Genomic DNA, 18,756 nt, shown 5'->3' with positions numbered 1-18,756 from the left:
TGACAGCTGTGGACTGGGCGACCGTCTCATTGCGCTGGGTAAGTGAAAGAGTAGGGGTATCTAAACAGAAAGAGACGGGTTCACAGCTTTTAATTTCGTTATAGTAAAGACACAGTCTTTCCTCGTGACAGGGGACCGACGTAACGAACTGAATTGTCACGAGGGAGCTGTCAGTGGATAAGGCCACTGCACGGGATGAAAGTGGGATATTATTGAAGGATACGGAAACCGTACCTGGAGAGCAGATGGATTTGGCTCGTATGATAATTTTGGCAGCCACTGGACATGAATGACACCCAGTGACTGAATCAATCGATTCAATACGAGGACAAATTTTGTAATGGGATATGGCAAGGGACATGTCATTGAAGCGTATGTGAATATTTACTGGGGCACTCCGAAGTAGTTTAGATTGCAAAACACCGTCCGAATTAATGTAAAGGTGGTGGTTATGAACGGCGCGAGGAAGGATATTAGGACGCTGATTTTGGATAACCGAAATGTAACTTTGAGGGATATGGCATCGAAGGGTTGTTTCGTAGTTAGTGCAGTCAACCATGAGGGGGCTAAAAATAAAATCGGTAGACAGCGGTTTGGGGGCCTGAATGTCACCCAATTGACCTGGGGTAGGCTGAGATGGAGAAGAAGCGGATTCCAGATGTGAGTCAGAAAAGTCATGGACGTTTTGGACGAGGTATGGGGATGGCAGGGATAGGGGCTGGTCATAGGTACCTAAGACATTCAGTTCAATGCCGGAATTTGTAATAACTTGATCGGATGTCGTGGTATTGACTAAACGATTGTCGATAGCTTCCGAAATTGTAATGATCGGTTGACAAGTACTGCCCTGTAATCTTATCAACACGATAGGTGGCATTGTACTGTGGGAGTAGGTACCAGCGGAAATGAAGGCAGGGATCATAATGAATGACGCCACAAAATCTAGTTTTTGCTGGAATAGAAATGCATGACGTGATGCCGGGCCATGAAAGTGATTCTTTGGTGATTTCCGGAAAGTATTCTCGCCGAGGAACACATTTGGCTCCCCAGCTGCAATACTCAAAGTTAGGGCATATCAACTTGGAAGAAATTTCAACGGAAACCGGAAAAGTATAATATTGGTGAATTGTGGTCCATTGGCAATAGACGTCTTCAAATTTAATCCGAATGTAATAAACATTGGCGCCACTGTCGTCCGAAAAGAACATGCAAGTCGTAGAACCTATGTTACTCAGACTAAGCTGTGCCTGTCCTGAGATAACACAGGATTGCTTACCTGTGGGCAGTGTTTGACACTGCGATATACGAGAAGATATTATTTTGAGTTCATTGCAGTCATCGTGAATAGAAGAAGCCAGAATGAGCGGTAAAAAACAAATAAGAATAACCACACTATACTTAAGCTGCATAGATTTAGGAGCGGGTGGTGTCTGTACCTGATTGGGTGAATCGGCAAATTTTGAGATTTTAGAGAAGGCTGTAGAAATCTGGCGGCGGGATGTATGGCCAGCTACAGCGCCCGTTCGCAGAGAAAGGCGGAAGCAAGAACGGACAAGACGGTAAATGCCAAAGATAATGTAGCAAATAGTACGAAGTATACTGAAAATAGCGTTACAGGCAGATCGAACGTAGATAATAACTAGACCAGAAACAACGATGATAAATCCATAAACTAAGTACTGAATGGTGTGGGGTAGGCATGAAAGATTCAACAACATTTCTTTGCAAAAAGTACAGGAGATTCTAGAGCATCGAGTAGAACTGGGGATCAAAACTGAGCCAGACAAAACGTTACCATCGGGAGAAACAAACGTAAACGATAACGTGCCTTCTGTGTAACGTAGTTCAGTTGGAAGAACAAATTGGCGATCGGTATCTGAAACAGTATGGATAATTTCGAGGCCATCTTTCCTGGCGATGAAAGTTCCTGAAGTATTGAAAGTAAAAACAGGATCATGAAAAATAATTTCGGCGAAGTCATTTTGAAAGTTGGCAGTGTCTACGCTTAGAAGTTTTCTAGCGGGTGCCAAGTTGATTGGGCTTTGGTAAAAACAAGCTTTGAATGACACTAGAAGAGGGTCTTCGAATCCAAAATCATGGGAAATTTGCAGATAAGAATGGAAACTAGCAAAGCGGGTAACACAAGAGCATGAAGACTGATTATCACAGGGAAGCTTATTACAAAATGCTTCGTCGCCGTGGCAGGGCTGCGTCTCAGGACAATTGCAGACCTCTGCCTGGCGTCGGCGGTCGTCGTCTAACCGTCTGGTACAATCATAGGCAGCATGGGTCCCATTGGTTTCGAAATGCGGTTGAGAGAGAAAATGTGTCGGGGCATACAGCGTGCCTTTATGTTGAGCGAAAGTTACCCAATTAACGACGGGGCAGTCGGAGCACATTAAACAAGTTTGGTGTTCTGGGCATTGTTCCACGGCACAAATGTTGTCGGGCAGTTCCAGCACGGGAGGGTCGAAATCTCCGATTGCGCACCATTCGGTGGTACGATGATAGTAACATATATGGTATAAGCCTAAAGAGAACGAGATATACTGAAGTACAATGAATAATTTTGGAAGTGGGTGCTGCATGATTGTACCACGGTTTTCTCCAAGCACCTGAAAAAGAACGGGTCTTTTAATGTTATCGGTTGAACGTACGGCGTACAAATCATTTCAAAAATTATTCAACAGATATATATGATATATCGTGAACATTGGCAATTGTAATCATTGTCGTCAGTGACGAATCATCATCTTATCCTACGGGGATATGTACAAGGGAACGCGTTCCTTAATCTAGCATGCCTTTTCATGTCCGCTCACTGGCGGAATCTATCTGGCGGCCGTAGGGTAACTGTGGGGAAAACGCACCCCTGGGTTAAACGCCTCCCCTAAAAAAATCGTAGATCTTATCGACGGATAGGTGTTTTATCCTGCCTTTCAGAACAGTCAGCTGCTTGTTTACGTAGTTCTCTATTTCCGGTTCTGCGTCTTGAGGAGCAGCGTGGGTAAGTGCTGATGTTGGTTTTGGGTGCTGTTTTTGTTGTTTTTACAGAAGATTCCTAAGCTTTTGATGCCCTCTTTATATCACAAAACTTGCTATTGTGCACATCACTCAAAACTGCGTTTTATTGTCATTCTTTTGAATTTATTATGCTGCGGCGATAGTGGCGCGTTTTTTGTCAATATTTTATTGACCGGAAACGGAGTGGATGGGGAAAGACGCCTACTCGATGCATGGGGCAAGACGCCCCCAGTTTTCTGAAAGGGGGGCGTTTTGCACGGTGGTGAGAGTGCAGGGTAGCGCCGTGTAGGTCGGGGCAGAAAAGGCCTCTCCCTGTCCTTTTTTGCTGATATATCCTAAACGACTGCAGATATCGTCACCAAACTTTCAGGACTCCTCCGGGCATCCATTTTACACATTGTAACAACATTTTATTCCAAAGGCTATGATAGGTTGACCACAAATGACGTCAGAATGACGTCAAGTTCTGCCACGTTCATCATTTTCTGTTGATGGATGGGGTGGGGGCGCTTTGCACATGGGTGTGGGCGTATTACCCAGGGTGTGGGGCAAAACGCCCTTTTGTAAGGGTATGCGGAAACCTTTTTGGGGGGTTAAATACCAGACGCAAGTGTCTTTTCTTGGTCTCAAAGCGTAGTAAAAAGAATGAAGTACATGATGGTGCCCAAAGGTTTGAGTAATCTGGGTTGGGTTGAGTGTCAGAAGGTTTCGCGCTTAATGGGGGCGTTTTTGACCTATTCACCCTATATGATGGCGCGGCCTCAGATTGTAGGCCGGCTCGTCCTGTCGGGGACCTGGGTCTACCGCAGGGGCCGCGGGAACTTGCCATAGTTCCTCTAATAGAGCTAAATTGTATTCAGGCACTTCTGGTGCCGCAAGATCTGCTTCTTCAGCAGAGCGGGGTCCTGCAGAAATCCCTGGCGTGACCGGCAGTGTAATGAGCGGGTGTGCATCAGTATTACTGCGCTGAGTGGCCTGGCCTACGGAACCACCGTCAGGGTCGCAACTGCGAGAAGGATCTTCTGAGGCTTTGAGCTGTGTGTGCTCAGTAAAACGCCTCAGCCTGTCGACGTGGACGAGCTGCACGTCGTCAGGGTTTGAGGTGTGCTGTATACGAGCATTCACGGGGCTCGTCATGTGCAGCACACGGTATGGGCCGCGGTTGACTTTTTGGAATTTGCGAGTCAAACCGGGCTTGAACTGAGGATTGTGAAGGAACACAAGGGAGTTGGGAGGAAAGGATGGGGTTTGGTCTTGTGTCGCGTGAGACTGTTCTTGTGCCAAAATAGCGGATTCGTTGTTTGCACGCACGATGGAGTGAAGAGAATCCAAATGTTTGTGAAGGACGTCGCGGTAAGAATCGATGGATGAGAACGGATCGAATGGAACCTGTGCGTCTACATCTAAAGGGAGGATCGGATCTCGGCCTGTGAAGATTTGGGCTGGAGTGTCTCCAGTCGAACGGTTTACGGACGAACGAATCGCAAACAGAGCGAGAGGCAGTACTTCGTCCCAATTTCTTTGCGAAGAATCGACAAACTGGGACAAAATATTGCCAATTGTGGACTGGAGTCTTTCGACACGACCGTTTGCTTGCGGGTGACGTGGAGAGGACAAGATGCGTTTGATGCCTAATAATTTGCAGATAGCTTGCATGAGTTTGGACGTAAAATTTGACCCACGATCACTAAGCAAAATTTTGCTAATGCCATGACGAGAAATGATCTGTTCTACAAATGCTTTGGCTACCGCTTCTGTGGTAGTTTCTGATAAGGGAACAGCTTCGGGATACCGACTAAAATGATCAATCCAACTAAGATAGTGAGTGTTGCCACGATAACTTTCTTTCAGAGGTCCGACGATATCAAAAGATGCGATGTGCATGGGGTATTCTGGAACAAGAGTTCGCTGCAAAGGAGCACGTTTGATGTGTTTGTGGGCGTGTCTTTCCATACAAAGACGGCAGGACTCTACATACTTTTTCACGTCGGTGTACATACCCTTCCAAAAGAATGACAACCGAATCTTTTGCAATGTCTTTTCGAACTTCAAATGACCAGACCAGATCGTGTCATGATATTTTTGAACGATACTCAATTGCATCGGCTTTGGAACAACCATTTGATCGAGAAAGGGACGAGTTTTGTTCTTTTGTGGGGAAACATGATATAGCAAACCATCTGAACTGAGGAAGTAAGCAGACAACTCTTCATGTAACTGTAAATCGTTGCGAACGTTTGTTTTTCCTGATAATTGATTTATGATGGGCACAAGAGCTGGATCTTTTCGTTGTTCGGTCTTAATTTTCTCACGGGTCCATCCTTCGTTTTCGAAGGTAGTGCTAGACACATAACCAAGAAAATCTGTTTTAGACTGTGAATCTACTCTGGTACGAGAGAGAACATCGGCTTTCACGTTTTGTCGACCTGGCAAATAATGAATTTCAAAGTCGAAAACACTAAGCTTCTGAGACCATCTAGTCAAACGACCACCTGGATTTGTACCTTTGAATATACCACGCAATGGTAGGTGATCTGTGAAGACATGTGTAAAATGACCAAGGAGATAACAACGCAAGTTCTCAAATGCCCAATAAATAGCGAGACATTCTTTTTCTGTAGTAGAATAATTTCGCTCAGCTTTGTTGAGCTGACGACTGATAAACGCGACGGGGTGAAGATCGTTTCCATGTTTCTGTTCTAAAACAGCGGATATTGCAAAATCACTTGCGTCAGTAGACATATAGAAATCTTTCGTGAAGTCGGGAAATCGCAAAACCGGAAAATGTAGTAGTGCGCTTTTGATAGCTTGAAAATTTTCCTCACACTTCTCGGACCAATCGAATGAAACGTTCTTGCGAGTGAGATTGATCAGAGGAGCAGCCAACTCAGACATATTGGGGATATGTCTCCGATAATAGTTTGTAAACCCTAAGAAAGATCGCACTTCTTTGACTGAGGTCGGGGTAGGGAAGTCCTGAACTGCTTGAATCTTGGAAGGATCAGGTCGAATGCCATGCTCATCAACAATATGACCCAAATACCGAATTTGTCGGTGCATAAAAGAACACTTGGATGGCTTGAGAACGAATTGGTTTTTTTCAAGACGAACAAGAACTCTTTCTAATTTCTCTAAATGTTCCGAATAATCTCTACTAGCGATAAGAATGTCGTCTACGTACAAGAATGCATCAATACCTTGAAGACCTGAAAGAGCTATCTGTAAGGCTCGGTTTAATCCACTGCCAGAGCTTTTGAGACCAAAAGGACAAGCTTTCCATTGAAAATGTTCATTGTTTGCAGTAAATGCGGTATACGGCCTAGAAGAAGGTGCGAGTGGAACTTGGTGGAATGAACTGAGAAGATCTAATGTCGAAAAAACTGAGCATCCTGACAACTGGTCAATGGCATCGGCAGCGAAAGAAGAGGGATATCTATCATCTTTGATTTTCTGATTGAGGAGACGTAAATCGGAAACTAATCTATATCCACCTGATGACTTTTTCACCAAAATAATCGGGGCGTTGTATGGAGAAACAGCGGGCTCAATTATACCACTTGCAAGCAACTTATCCACTTCTGATTTGACTATGTCACGGTGAGCGAAAGGTAGTCGATAAGGATGTTTAAATGCAGGAGTCGTATCCGAAAGTTCAATGTGATGCTCATATACGTTAGTAAATTTAATATCTTTTAAATCATTGCCGAAAGCAGAGACGTGTTTTACCAGCATATCGCGTAACTGAGATTGATAGGGCTCTGGGATGTGGTCTATCTTGAAGTCTTTTATGGTAACTTGATTTTCAGAGGAAGTCGCTGCAGAGTGTGCGACATGGTCAAGGTCGGACTGCACGGAGCCGGGCTCATCAGATGGTGCAGCTGCAGCGGGACTGAATTGCGCAAGACGGACGTTTTTGCGGAGCAGAATCGGTGCATCAGTCACATTGGCAACGCGAATAGACACTTGTGGACGATTGACAAATGCAATAGCACGAGCTACCTGGATTCCAGCCAAAGATTGTTCAACGTGACCCTGAATGAAATACGGAGTTTCACCTGGGGTGAAGTAGCGAGGGAGCTTCATCCGAACGAACATTTCTGAGAATGCTGGAATTTCAACTGACTGTGACACGAAAAGAGGAAACGTTGTCTCATCATCTATGGTAAATGCATTGCTTTCGTCCGTAGCGAACAAGGGATTGTCAGAATCAATCGGGCTAGGGCTATCGGTTGTGCCTAGCAAGAACTTCACTCGTTTCCTACGTTTTGGACTCAGGCGGTTTGTTGACTTGGACCGGATGGATGACGTTGCACAGGGTTGAAGAAATGTAATTGCCATTGTCGCAGGACTGTACATCAACTGATGCTGAATGATGAAGTCGATACCAAGAATGATGTCACATCCAAATGAAAGAGATTTCTCTGTGACGTAGAATTTATGTTTGATAGTACGGTCAAGAATCTGGATATCTATGTCAATTTCACCAACAATGCGAATCGCAGAACCGGTTACACCGAGAACTGACACAGATGGAGTTTTGAGAGAACCTGTAATATCGCATGATAATAGAAAATCACGAGTGACGAGGCAAACACTGGAACCTGTGTCGTATAAAGCAGTACCCTTTCGCTTAGAAATGGAGACATCCTGAAGAATGGGTGGAGGAGAACGATGTTCAGCACTAGCAGTGTTGGATGCAATGCTCGCAAACGCAGGACCATCGTCTAGCGTTGCGAGCGGCGAGCGTTTGGGGAACGCGACTGACGGGACCGGTCCGAACGGGACCTGTCAGGTGAGCACGATGGCGACCTTGAGTACGAACGTCCGCGCCGATCTCGGGAGGACGGACGTGACGAGCTGCGATGGTAGTGGCGGTCACGAGATGAGTCGCGATAGTGGCGGTAGGGCGAGCGTGCACGGTAATCGCAACAGGAATGGCGACACTGATCGGGCGAATATGCACGGCGGGGCTGGGAGGAAGATGACTGGTATCGGCGGTATGATGATTGGTGGTAGTTGGTGGTGGGTGGTGTGGAGAAACCACGGCCACGGCCACGCTGTGGATAACCACCTCTGGGTCGGCGTTGTGAAGAGCGACCACGGCCACGGGTGGCCTGCTGACACGTGGCAAGCTCGAGGCTGGCCACACGGCGCTGGAGATCGTCCATTGCGCCACTAGACTGTGCCTGGGTTGAAGATGCGGCGAGGGTGGAAGTAGCATCGGGCAGCAAAGAGCTGTTAAGTTCATGTGTCCGAGCTAGAGTCACCGCGGAATCGAAATCGGCAGGGTTCTGTGGAAGCACGTACTGACGGATGGAAGGCTTTAACCCTTTCACAAAGGTGGCGGCCACAGTACGGTTTTTGAGTTGTTGGGTGTCTGGGGTAGCGTCCCACTCTGTCAATGACTTTGCTTTAGTTCTGAGGCGGCAGGCGAATGCGTCTACAGACTCGGAGGGATGTTGTATACACGTCATAAGATCTTGCAGACGGGAGGAGATAGGTCGATCCGTATGAAGAGCGTTCGTTAAAAGAGTTTCAAAGTCATTCAACGTTTCTGCATTGGACAGAGCCACACGAGTGCGGACAATGTCAGCGACATGACCTTGCATTTTAGATTTGGCAACTTTGATAGAGACCACGTCAGGCCAATTTCCTAGGGATGCGGCTTCTCTGACGTCCCGGAAAAAATCTTGAATGGGGAACGAACCGTCGAAGTTGGGGATAAAAGTACCGATTTGATGAATGTTGAGGGTGTTAGGGAGAGGCTGAATATGGTCGTCTGGCATGGTTAGTATCTAAAATGCACCGGGAAAAAAATTGGGACCAGAAAAATACACCCTATATAATCCTAAACGGGCATGTACGTCACACATAGGGGACACGCAGGGGGACACACAGTAGGGCACATAATCCTACCGCTGCCACCATTATGTCGGCCGGTGGAATCGCCGACTTACTTGGTTCGGTGTGCCGATGCGTCCCCAAAGCCGGTCTCGAGCACTCTCTGTATTTGATAATTCACGCACGCTTTTATACAGGATCTTGCACGCACAGCGCGATCATATAAGGAGCGTCATGCGGCAAGCGCATAAGCTTATTCGAGGAACGACGCGGAAACCTCTGCAGAACCGGTCAGTCGTTGAATTAATAACCCGGATCTGCAGCGGGCCGCACGCACCTGAACAAGGCCATACGCGCTTGTAGCAATAGTCCTTTGAGCAAAGCCTTGCGACAGTAAAAACATTGTCAAAAGGTCAGTCATACTTTGGTTATCAAATTAAAGGGACCCTCCCACCTTCAAAAAAGTTTATGAATTGGCATGAAAGTGATGTCGCTCGGTTCAGAAAGAGCGAAAACGAATATCTACCAAATTTCATCGAAAAATATTCACCGGTTTTCAAGATATTAGACTTTTACTTTTGTTTACTTTTTGGGATCTCCGCTGTTCCTAGCGACTTTATTTAAAAGTGCGGCATTTGTTGCGCGCAACGCAGCATATACCACCGCGTGCTACAAAACGTTTTAGTCAAACATTTAAAAATCGTTAGATATCTGCGCTGACGTCACACATTCAGAGGGGTATTCCTATGCATTAGCCCCTCTGAATCAAAATGCTGCAATTTTGAAATTTAATATTTCCGATTTAAGGCATTTCTCGATGTTCTGAGTGCCGAAACCGGTAATTGTGAGCCAGGGACCCCATTTTGGCTATCTCAACTCAAATCTAATGTTAAGGTGGGAGGGTCCCTTTAAATTATTTTACGGTTGTCGATGTTTCTGGTGGGACGTTTCAGGTGAGCTTAAATAAAAATGACGAGTTTCTTATCCAAAACGTGTGTGTTTGGGCCCTCTCTGATGAAAAGCGATGCACATTAGGATGATGCACCTTTTTTATTCTGAATCGACATTCCTTTTTCAATTGATTGCCGTTTTCCCATAGTGAATCGCTTAACTGTGCACAGCACGGCGGTTAAAAATGTGTCACAACTCATATTTCCTATTTGCGCCTGACATGGTCGCAAATAGCTCAAGAAGGGAAAGAAAGGGGAAAAGTGAGAAATGAAAATGAGGTGTTGCTGAAGCTTGCAATGTGTGGCAGGGGATGTCAAATGTTGTCACCGATTGCAGGGGTGCCGAATTCAGCGCGGACCTCGAATATCATACGAGATAGCCCGCAAAATTTGGGTTTCCGCCTTCTTTTCGCCTTCGGTGCATCACGTGATCAGCTTTTACTTACGTAAATGTGTTGGATAAACGTTCCTGTTCGAGTGATTGAGTGCTTTGCGTATAGGCTACCTTTTTGAGATCATATTTCATCTTTTCAGGCGTCGCATTTTTTGCCATTTTTAATATGGGGAAACCCATAGACTTATTAGCGACCCTCCCCGGACGCTAATCGGGAAGAGTTCCCTATTAGCGTTTTTTTGCAATGGTTTGCCAAAATGCTCACTACAAATCAGTTAGTGAATATTGGGGCAGAAAATGACTATATTTTAATAGAAAAATGAGCGATCTCTCCGAAAATCAAGCCAGTAATACAGTGGCACCCACAGAGCGTGAGCAATGACGGTTCAAATTAAGGGGGTCGCTAATTAGGCACCTTACCCTAGACATGCCGCTAACGTTATCTTGAGCCTATTTTGCAGCTCACAGCTCACGTATGAAAAATTGTCATCGAGAAATATGTTACATAGATTCAATGGAAGCTGTCCTCTGTGCGCGAGCGGCCCCTGGTCTCACCACGTGCGACAGGGGCTCGTTATGTGAACGTAGGCCGGCAGGTGCACTCATTTGTTAATGCTGTTACGACTTACGGACATGAGTAAGATGTAAGTCACCTCTTGTCGCCGGAAAGGGTTACCTTTTATGTTAGGGAGAAGACGATACAGTTATATGGTAATTGTGCTTTTGCTGCCTTATACCGGGTGGCCCAGAAAAAACGTTCCCAACTTTAAATCAGCATTTCTCAGAAAGTAATAGAGACACAACATTGAAACTTTCAATAGTCAATGCGGCATACATTTTCAGTAAATTGTATTATTTTTATGTTATTCGGGCAATTACTTCTTAAAGGAAATAGTTCACTTTCCTGAAATTAGTATTTTGCTATGGATTTATGTTTTTTTATGCTCAAAATGATCAGAAAATAAAACAAAACGTTTTTGTAAAAAGGATGATTTTCAATATTTTAGTATAAGAAGAACTATATTCTATATAAAATAATATTTGACGCGGAAGCTTATTACGCGTTGACCAATCATATTGCGTAGGACAAACCCATCGGCTGTAAACAGCATTCTGATTGGCTGACGATGACGTGACTGCATTCCTCAGCAAGGCACGCATTCCTCTGCAAGGCACTCTTTTCGGAACGAAAAATGGAATATCTTCGTCTAGGGTGATCGTTGGGCCGTAAAAGCTTCTGATTTGTGCTAGTCTCAGCGCAAGCAACAAAACTGCTATTCCAGTTCCAAACCCCATGTTAAAAGTGAACTATTTCCTTTAAATGGTTCTTGTTTCTAGCATACCATGTAAAAATTACTTTTTTGCTTAGATGTTTACTAAAAAAAAATGTGAGTGAACGGGCCACTTCCATCTCGGTACCACGGCCTGCAGCCATGACTGCTACTGGCAACTAGCCTCACTGATGGTTCAGGCCTTAGGGTGGCACATTCCCTCTAGCTTTTTCCCCTATTCGGTCGATGTACTGTTTGATCTTTTTGAAGGGAGGGCAATCAGCAGTAACGCATGCACCGCGCCACTCCTTCTGCTCGAAAGAGGTCTCAGTGTTGAAACGAATGGCATCCATTAAAACCATTTCGGCTCAGTATTTGAATATTCGGCACATAAGTGGGACAAAAATATTTAAAATAACAACACACGTGCTGGTTTCATTCACGTGTTCCATTTTTCTATTTTTTCCTAACATGGTACGTCTAATCATCACTACCGTCCAACATCGGCAAAAAAAGCAAAAACGTCTTACTTAATTCAACATAAGATTGCCGGCTTGAAAATCAAGATAGAGTGTTATAATTTGGCATACTAATGCACAAAGAAGTGACGCAAACTTGATGAGAATTTTGGCTCGTTATTTGCACTCAACTTAAAGATATAGGCCTCCAAAGTTCGGAACGTTTTTTTTGGGCCACCCGGGGTTTATTCGTTACAAAGCAAAATGCGTAAAACGATTATATGTACTATACATCCAAATGCATTCAACGAATTGATCCGTCGTGAAGTGATACAATAAAATGCATAAATACAAAAGCAAAAGCTTGCATATAACAATATGTAAGCTCTCAAATGAGGGATGGCTTTTGCTCTTAGAATCATTAACCCTCGCCGAACCTATTTGTTTTCTACATACTACCTCGGCCGGCGCGGCCGAGGTGGGGGGGGAGGGGGGGGGGGGGCGGGTACGACATCTCCCTCGCCGTTTTGCCTCTGGTGGAGCTAGCGCGTCGCAGAAAAGACGAGCGTGTGCGCCGTTGCAAGACGCAGAGATTCACACCCAATTATAAGGTCCTAGGTCAACCGTTGACCTCTGAGGTCAGGTCAATTGCCCCAGGATACGGTTCCGTTTTTGGTAAATAACTTCGCAAAAAACGGCTGCAGAACCTCGATTTTGGCAACATCGTGTTTGCTTCGACCGTGTACAGAAGATAGTCAACTTCTGTGCCCGTGTAGTGACAGGGAAGCGCCGTTTCGACCATATTAGTGGTGAGATACGGCGGCTCCGTTGGCTCAAGGTAGAGCAGCTGACCGACTACCACACCGTGTGTGCGCTGGCGAGTGTTATCGTGACTCAGCAGCCTGAGTACCTATGTGGAACTGTTGGACCGAGATCGAGCCAAAGGCACACCTACAGAACGAGACAAGTCGATCTATTCAGCCGCCCCAACATACGCACTGAATCCGGTAGGCGGAGAATGTGTTACCTTGGCGTGACACTGCTCAACGATATAGGGGCAGATCCCTGTGAGCCCGGGCTCCGTAGAGATGTCAGAGCGGTCGTCGGATCTTTCGATCCTCAGTGATGATCGGAGTGAGTTGATTTATGAGTGGTATGCGTGTGGAACGTGAAGGTGGCCTAAATTCGTCCTTTTTGTACTTGTAACTGACGTGAAAGAGTGAAAAGCCATGGTGAGTGGACTTCTTTTGAATAAATCTAAATCTGAATCTGAATCTGAACGCGTCGAATGATATAGGTACTTTTTGTTTGGGTGAGGTCAACTTAGTATATTGACCTCGGGTAACGGTCAGGTCAGCGCCCCCAGGTCACGAGCTTGGTCGAAGGAGGTCATGTCGCATATCATTCGATTCTACAGGTCTTCCTGCGCCCATTGGTGGCTTTCCCGACTCGTCAGCCCAATTTGATCGGGAGTTATCGACGAAAAACTAATATGACCCTAATGACGTCATAAATAACGTCACGCAAGGTCAACATTGAAAAGTAACGCATTGAGCCTTGCAAGGAGTGCATGAAATCACGATTCTGTGTGCTTGAGATAGTTGGAGATCGTTCCCGGCGCCAGAATAGTAGTTTTCATTTTCCCCCATTGACTTATAATGGTGAGGTCACGAAAATGACCTGACCTTATATGACCTTTATGAAAAAGCATATGACCTTTAGGAAAAATCTGAGATATACAAGCTATGAGACTCCTAATATATAATAGGTCCTGCAAGTTTCATTTTCCTGTGAAAGCTCCTCTGGCAGTTGGGAAGTTGCGACATGTGAAGACCGTGCAGAGGTTCACTTATGACGTCATAGGTCAGTGACCTGACCTGACCCGAAAATGCGGTTGAAGTCAAAAGATCCGGCTTGAATCAAAGGTCAAGTACCTATTCCAAGTTAAGCTCTCTATCGCCGGCGTGTTCGGAGCTATCGCGAAAAACCCTCCCCTCGGCCGGCGAGGGTTAAGAGGTTTATGCCACTGACAAAAAGAAGCCCAAATTCGACATATCTGCTTACACTTAAATTATTACAATTTTAGAAGTGTCTTATTGATTGATTTGTAAATGAAGTTCTAGTGTTCAGCAGATATGATAGAAATGCTATCGGTGTGTCCATTGTTCACTGTTGATTATTTCGAAGCTCCTTTTTAATGAAGATGAGGTGCATATCACGATTTGATAAATTCCAATCTATACAATATACATTATACATGCTAACATATACATAAAAAGTTTTAACCCAGTGGACCGGACAGGGCAACTGACATCTTCGCAGCGATCAGCATGACAACCGTGTCTTCTCATTATCATCCCCTGGTTCAAATTCGTAAAACAATGGGGTAAGTGTCGGAAGAAGTGATGCCTGCCGTCTGCCGAGGCAGTCTTTACTGACCCAAAGTAATCAACTTTACAACCAGCGCCCATGTTTACGGGAAGCGCGGTTACACATCTACCAACACAGGAGCCCGGGGTTATATACCTGGTACCCCCAGGTCGTGAATATGGTTTATGGTCACCATAAATAACCCAGGGCTGCCTTTCCCGGGCTACTGCCACATACATCATTGTTATCTATTCCGGAAGGAAAACATGCAATTTAATATAAAGCATAACCATTAGGATAACCAAATGACTTCGGGATAAAATGTAATGCAATATTACGTTATCTAAAATCGTTCATAATTTATAGTGATTATTATGCTATTTCGTATTATTTTTATTGTTGCATTATATTGTATTGGACTGGTGAAGAGGGACCAACGAGAAAACTTTCCTCGTGTAATCCTCGTGCTCGTGCTTGTGTAAAGTTCGTGCTCGAAAGCTGGTAAATTATACATGGGGAAGCTAATTTTTAGGGGTCAATGAATTACAGGGTGTCCCAGAAGTCTTGAAGCCTTTCTATTTTTGGATTGGATTGGATTGGATTGAACCAGATTTTAAAAAGATCTCACCACTTTCCAGAATTATTCAACAAATTACTGGAAGTTTACACATGGAATTATAGCCAATTGTTGGGCTGATATTGGTTGAATGAGTAATGGTTGTAATACAAATACAACATTGCAAAGTGCAAACATATCTCCACATAAAATCAGCCTCTTTTTCTGAAACCCAACCTTTTGTTTAGAAAATAATAACAAAATTTGACTGTGAGAAAATTATTTCTGCTTGAGCATCACAATCAGGATCAGCATTATTTCTAGCTTATCAGGTGAATGGGGATCTACAGGGTGTCCCAGAAGTCTTGAAGCCTTTCTATTTTTGTCGTGTGACCTTGCTATGCCACTGATTAAGGCAAACGACGCCTCAAACGAAAGAGAATGAACTGAAGTTTTGTATTTTCATGCGTAGAGCACCACTTTAGTTAGGTGGCCCCCGTTGTGAGTCGCACAAGATTGAGCACGAGGGATCACGTTCTTCGCTGCCGCCAAGATCTCCCGGTTTGTGAAACACCGGTGTCGCCATGCCCGTTTCTGGTCAGCTTCAGAGCCTTATTTCATGAAGCGAGCCAGGAAACAGAGTATTGGATCTCCGAGAAAACATTAGCAACATAATGATTTACTGATCAGAAAGTCTCCTGACATGTTTGCACGCATCCATTACGAAAATAAGGCTGCTTGAGCGCGGTGAGCAACAGCTGGTTGTAATCCTTTGATTCGTCGCATTATTATGGGGCTAAAACAAATATCAACCCGTCGCAAATAAATGTCGCTAATATTATGTCGCTCGCTTCAGGGAATAAGACTCTGAAGCTGACAAGAAACGGGCATGGCGACACCGATGTTTCGCAAACCGGGAGATCTTGGCGGCAGCGAAGAACGTGATCTCTCGTGCTCAATCTTGTGCGACTCACAACGGGGGCCACCTGACTAAAGTGGTGCTCTACGCATGAAAATGCAAAATTTCAGTTCGTTCTCTTTCGTTTGAGGCATGATTCGCCTTAATCGGTGGCATAGCAAGGTCACACGACAAAAATAAAAAAGCTTCAAGACTTCTGGGACACCCTGTATTTGACTGAATCACCGGGGATAGGTTATTGAAGACGAAATAAAAACTAATGACAGTAAGTGTAATAGACGTATGTTCAGAATTCGTTTGTGATTTTCATTTCATATTTTTCGAAAGATGAATTACTCAGTCGTTAATTTCAATCCTAGTTCAGTTTTCAAAATGAAATCAACGATAATCACCCGCCCTAAGACTAAGCAAACACTCGGCGCTAAGTGACTCCGTTTCGCCCACTGCATGTAGCGTCACCCGTACCCGTCCCAGCACCTGTACCCGTTCCAACACCTGTCCCAGTCCCAGCACCGTCCACCGCCTTCAAACCCATCACCTGCAGTCCGTCAGTCCGTCGGTCCATCACTCGCAGTCCGCCAGTTCGTCGGTTCGTCGGTCCGCCGGTTCGTCAGTCCGCCAGTCCGTCGGCCCGCCAGTCCGTCGGCCCGCCAGTCCGTCGGTCCGTCGGCCCGTCGGTCCGTCGGTCCGTCGATCCGTCGGTCCGTCGGTCCGTCCATCACGCTATGGCCTGACAAGTGGCCATTTAGGGCGTCACTGAGCGCCCGTTAGCACTAATGGCACCGCCGAAGAGCCCGTTACAATGGTAATGACAGCACAAACCCACATACCTACTGAAACTGCTTCGGCACTGATGATGGAAGCTCGAACTTCTGAAACTGAAAGCACAGAGTGGTTTGGTCGAAACCGATGGTTGAAAACAAGCTTCATATGTGATGGAAAGAGATGTTCAACTTGCTGAACAAACCCCCGAAACACATTATTGTTTACGGAATATGACACCACTCTCTGCACCTGAACAGTCTCAGTCATCTTTCGGAAATTTCAGGACGGCATGCACAATCATTTTAGTTAGGGATTGAAGAAGCACTTCAAAGTTCAAAGTGAATGTAAAACTTTTAGTAATGGTGAAACTACATAGAATGAGTCGGCCTTAGCATATCAAACTCATAAGAAGAATCAAATAATATCAATGTAACAGACATTCTCCTCAAATGATTTATTAACTTCTTCATACTTGTACTGTTTTTTAATTCCGTATCTTTTTAATGATTGGACGAGCTTTCAACATTTAAACGGTTTGCGTTAAACCAAGCTGTTATCCGCCCCGGTCTTATTTGCAGCAGTTGCTCATTTCGTCGTACATACCATCGATTACTTACTTTGAATGCATTTCCCTCTAACATTATAAATGATAACTCTAGGTTGGTGTCTTAGTATGTAAATTAAACAGGACAGGTCCAATCGTAGGCTTCCACCTTTCCCTCGGCATACGTCGCTAGCTTCAAATGCACACATATATCATCCGTGTTTCACAATCCCATCCAGACATCATCAACGCCTTTTCCTCTTCCTCGCCCATCACCTCTGCACAAACCACCACCTCCAGACGGCAGACGGCAGAGGTCGGCGAGGCACATTCTCATCAGACTGGGGATTGAGCCATCACTCGACCCCGGCCCTCAGCGCCAGACAGACCGGGCGGCGTCGCACTCTTGGGGAGGGTGATTATTCACCGGCACCGGCGCCGGCTGAGCCCGCGGATAGTGGATGGAGGTGTTGTGAGCCACATTGGCGCGCGCGGCGGGTCGGCGGGCGCAGAGGGCACTTATCACGGGGCTTCGACGACGTACGAGTCGGGGTGGGAAGGTGAGGGCGCGGACTCTGGAGAAATGGAGTTGTGGAGAGTGCTGAAAGACAGACAGACAGAATGGTAGAAGGGCAGATAAGTAGACAGATGAAGCCCTGGCCCAAGTGGTTCAGTCAGGTTTCCGTAATCGCTGGAAATGCTTTACGACCCGCGGTGGGCTGTCGCCTGTCACAAACGGATTTCATCATCAGTTCGTGATCATGGTCGGCCGTGAACTCAGACCACGTACACGATGAGATCATCCGTCGAGGACTCATTCACAGCAGAGTCCAGATGTGCTGGAAATTCCCGGTTTTCACATCAAACATCAACAGTTGAACGTATGAGCCTTTGCAGAACATGTCTTTTTCTTTAGGTTCTCAGAAAAAGGGATAGGTCAATGATTGTCACTGAATGATTGTCACTTGACAACTGGGATTATTTTGCAATATTTTGGTATTACGATAGTCTTCGATAGAATTGCTCACGTGACGTCGTCTAATGACGCACGTCTGTTCGAATCAATGTTGATCTGGTTTGCGTCACAATGAAATCGGCACCGAACCGCTCCTAACAATCATATTCGACGTACGTTCCGCGTTCGACGCCTCACTGCAATAACATGCGCAAATTGACAACATTCTAGGGTACTTCTTGGAACAACCCCGCCTGTGGCTGGCACGACTGGCATAAATGCCACTGTTTTCTACCGAATCCGCCCGTATATACAAGGCGAAGCCACCCTGCCAGCCGGCGCCAATCTTAAGAATGCAGGTCGGTCGCAAGACCTTGCATTTACTATTGATCAAAAGGCCGACTTGACGTAAAAGCCGCAACTGATAGTGACATTGGATGGCACAATGATAGGAAGGAACAGTATACATAGGTATTTATAAGCGTACACTTTTTCGAGTGGGCCAATGAAGTAGGGTTCATTATCCTTTGGATGTGAGATCATACATATGTCCCGTATTGGTGAGCAGCTGATACGAGCATGCCCATCCACAAAATAAGCACTTGCGCTGGAGCCTGGTTAGGTAGCATTTTGCACCGCGGCACGCCCCCAGCATTTACACGCCAGCGACCATCTAATTGCGATTTGCTGATAAGCTGAATTAAACATT

This window comes from Amphibalanus amphitrite, unplaced genomic scaffold (genome assembly GCF_019059575.1).
Source record: "Amphibalanus amphitrite isolate SeventyFive unplaced genomic scaffold, NRLGWU_Aamphi_draft 000367F_arrow, whole genome shotgun sequence".
NCBI lineage: Eukaryota > Metazoa > Arthropoda > Thecostraca > Balanomorpha > Balanidae > Amphibalanus > Amphibalanus amphitrite.
This window is presented reverse-complemented; position numbering follows the sequence as displayed.